Genomic DNA, 3,923 nt, shown 5'->3' with positions numbered 1-3,923 from the left:
TACATCGACGTATGAGGCAGTTAGTGTACTTAACGACCTTCACGATGTCGTAACTTGGCAGGAAGAGGAGGAAGAGGCCCAACTTTTGGCTGCTAATCTTGAGGGAGAAGTAGCCAATGTGATGCAAGATTTGGCTACCTCGCATGCAGTTCCTTCGCGTTCCCTCGCTCATAGGCCACCTTCACCGTCTCCTGTGTCCTCTGCAGCATCTCCTGTGCCTCCTTCAGCGTCTCCTGTGTCCTCTGCAGCGTCTCCTGTGCCTCCTTCAGCCTCTCCTGTGTCCTCTGCAGCGTCTCCTGTGCCTCCTTCAGCGTCTCCTGTGCCTCCTTCAGCGTCTCCTGTGCCTCCTTCAGCGTCTCCTTCAGAGTCTCCAGCTGATCCTTACCTTAGTGCCGTAGAGCTCAGGAGTAGGAAAAGGAGGAGAGGCCCTCTTCGCCCTGCGGAAGGTGGCACCCCATTATGAAGATCGACCAATTCGACAATGCTGGCCCTACCATGAGCGTCATCGGGTGTAGTACTCCTGCCGAAGTTTTTGCCAAGTTTTTGCCGGATGCCTTACTTGCTGAAGTGGTCTTCTACACCAACGAAAAGATCATCATCCTCAGAAACAAGTGCAAGCGGCAAAACGACCCCACCTTGAAGGACCTGACCCTCATGGAGTTCCGTGCGTTCCTTGGGATCCTCATCATGACAGGGGCACGGAAGGATGTTCTCCAAGTATCAAGGATGTCCCTTCTACAGGAGTGTCATGAGTGAGCGCCACTTCTGCTTTATTCAGAGGGCTCTACAATTTGACAGCATTGCCACGAGGAAGGAACGTGTGAAGACTGACAGATTTGCTGCTATAAGGAGTTTGTGGGACCAGGTCATTGCAAACTGCATTGCAAACTATGAACCAAGTGGGCATCTTACTATGGATGAGCAGCTCCTCGCCTTCAGGGGACGGTGTGCTCTTAGGATGTACATCCCGAATAAACCAGCAAAGTAAGTAAAAGATTTCAATTTTCCTCATATAGATTTTATTGCATTTTCTTCAGTATAAATCTTATTTCATGTTTATAATTCCTACATATTCATTGATGACCAAAAATATATTTTTTTAATATTGGAATGGGCATTTATTTAATTAGATATAAATTACTAACATTCATTCATTATTTATTATGTACAGTACATTCTATTTATGTTCAGTGTGAATCTTATTACATTTTTATAATGACTACATGTTCATTGATGACTAAAAATATTTTTTTTTTATTATTGTCATTCGTATTTATTCCATTATATATAAATTATTAACATTCATTATTTATTTATTTTGTACAGTATATTTTATTGATATATGTATATTTTATTTTATTTCATTTCATTCTATTTTATTTAATTTCATTTTATTTTATTATCATTGATTACCTGTGAGTGTTGATTGTTGATTTACTGATTGCATTTTATTTCTTTTCTCTTAGGTATGGCATCAAGTTAATTATGGCCTGTGATGCAGAGACATACTACATGTGCAATGCAATTCCCTACTTGGGCAAGGGGACTACCACTACAAGTACACCCTTGGGAGAGTACTTCACGATGGAGCTAACCCGCCCCTTCAGGAAGACTGACCGTATTGTTACCACCGATAACTGGTTTACTTCCTTGCCCTTAGCCAGGGGTCTCCGTCAATTTGGGATGCATTTAGTTGGCACTATTCGTCCCAAACCTTACACGCCTTCTGTGATGCTGACAACACCCCTGGGTTTGGGCGAATGTGTGGCCTCGTAAAACTACGAGGACAAGGTCACACTTTTGTGCCAACGTGTGAAGACCACGAAAAGGATCCAGATTTTTTCAATTGTCCATCACAATCCCACGGTTATTGAAAACCAAAAAAAGCCACATTCATATGTTTTATAATGCAACGAAGGGAGGAGTCGACACCTTCGACCAAATATGTTCTGCCCTGACCTGCAGTAGGAAGACACGGAGGTGGCCTGTATGTATCTTCTATGGTGTACTAAATATTGTGCTGAACAATGCCTTCTACATCCACCAAAACTTACCAGGCAACAAGTTATACAATAGGAGGCAATTTTATGTAGATTTGGCCATGGAACTCGCCCGTGACTGGGCACTTAGTCGACTTTTGCAAAAGAGGTACCTCCCAAGGGACGTGACTTACCTCATTTGCTCTGTTTTTGAGTGAAAAGGGCCCGAAGACGAAGCCCCAGACACTCAAAAACATAGTGAGAAGCGCCACAGATGCCCTCTCTTCTTTTCGACTTCTCATGCCAGGACCAAGCTTCTGTGTGCGAAGTGCCATAAGCCTGCATGTAACTTGCATGTCAACTACGTCTGCAACCAGTGCCATCGCACGTGGTAAGTTTCCCCAATTAGTTTTTTTGACCAGTTTACACTTACTAAATATAATATTTAACATTTTTGCCCTCATCTAGGGTCATTTAAGATTACTTTGTCAAAATTTCATGCATATCCATCATTTATTATTACTCTAAATTTGCCTTTCATTTCCGTAAATCTCGTGTGGTAGGGGTTACATTGAAACCAAGCCATTCTTTTCCAGTTTATAGTAACTGGATATATTTTTTTTTTATTGTTTTGCCATCATCTAGGATCATTGTAGATGACTTTTGGAAAATTTTATCCAGATCCAATAAGTATTACTACAATAAATATAGCCTTCCTTTCACACCAAGAATTTTAGTGATTTTTTGTATAAAAAATTTACCACTTTTTCTTTTCTTTACTGATTTTGCAGTTTTGCTCCAATCCTCGCTGTCTTTACATCAATCCATTAAGCAATTCTTATACTTTGAAGAGCATACTTTGTATTAATGAAGATCATTATTTTTAAGTGTACAGTGCCTGTTAATTGAACTAATATATATTTGTATACTTATTTTATTATTTTAGTAAGTAAAGTGTTATTTCTATATTCAGGATGTTTTTCTTTTTCACCAATTGAAAGTAAAGTCTTTAAATTAGTAAACTAAAAAAAATAAGCCCATAATGGTAAGTAGGTATAAGCACCCAAAGTGAACGTAACACATATGACACCACGCTACCTATAGCGGGAGAGTTTATCCACGCTACCTGTCCAGGGTTAAGGGTGTTCGTAGTCTTGTCAGACCTAAAAGGTGTCCTTCGGAACCTTCCAGTCAACCATTCCCCCTTCCTCCTATCTATAATTCATGTTACAGAGAGTAACATTCATCCTAAGGAAGATACGTTTCGGACTCACAGTTCTAAGTATCTTCAAAGGATTGACGAACTTAGTCATGTCAAACTCAAGCCTAGAAATAGTTCAGGTATTAATATAACTGATCAAGAGGCAGGAGTGGGCAACAACACCTGAAGTGTCCGGCCAATGGGCATTCAAAAGATGACCCGGTTCCTGGGACATCATAGATGCAAGATAGGCTTCTAGAAGTCTCGACTTTCTCTGGCTCAGGGATTCCTATGTTTAAAAACTATCGAAGCCCTTAGTCACATCAACTCTCCTCTCCTTTGGAAATAAAAGGTTATTTTTCTGTTCGCTATCGCTTTCGGGGCTAGAGTTAGTGAAATAGTGGCCCTCTCCAGAAATGAGAGCCACATTCAGTTCACGGAATTGGGAGAAATGAATCTATTTCCTGATCCATCCTTTCTCGCTAAAAACGAGCTACCCACTAAGAGGTGGGGTCCCTGGAGAATCTGCCCTCTGAAGGAAGATGTCTCTCTATGTCATGTAGAGTGTCTAAAGGTCTATCTTCGTAGAACTTCAGACTTCAGGGGAGGACAGCTCTTTAAAGGAGAAACTTCTCGATCAAATTTATCCCTAAAACAACTAAGGGCGAAGCTCACCTACTTTATTCGTAGAGCGGATCTGGACAGTACTCAAGCAGGTCATGATCCGAGAAAGATTGCTTCAT

At 41.0% G+C, this 3,923-nt stretch overlaps 1 pseudogene; it reads left to right on the top strand.

Moving 5' to 3' along the window:
• Positions 1-459: 459 nt before the first annotated feature.
• Positions 460-2,197, top strand: LOC137619772 (piggyBac transposable element-derived protein 4-like; annotated as a pseudogene).
• Positions 2,198-3,923: the final 1,726 nt, after the last annotated feature.

Source organism: Palaemon carinicauda, chromosome 26 (assembly GCF_036898095.1).
Source record: "Palaemon carinicauda isolate YSFRI2023 chromosome 26, ASM3689809v2, whole genome shotgun sequence".
In the NCBI taxonomy this organism is placed as follows: domain Eukaryota; kingdom Metazoa; phylum Arthropoda; class Malacostraca; order Decapoda; family Palaemonidae; genus Palaemon; species Palaemon carinicauda.
This window is presented reverse-complemented; position numbering and strand designations above follow the sequence as displayed.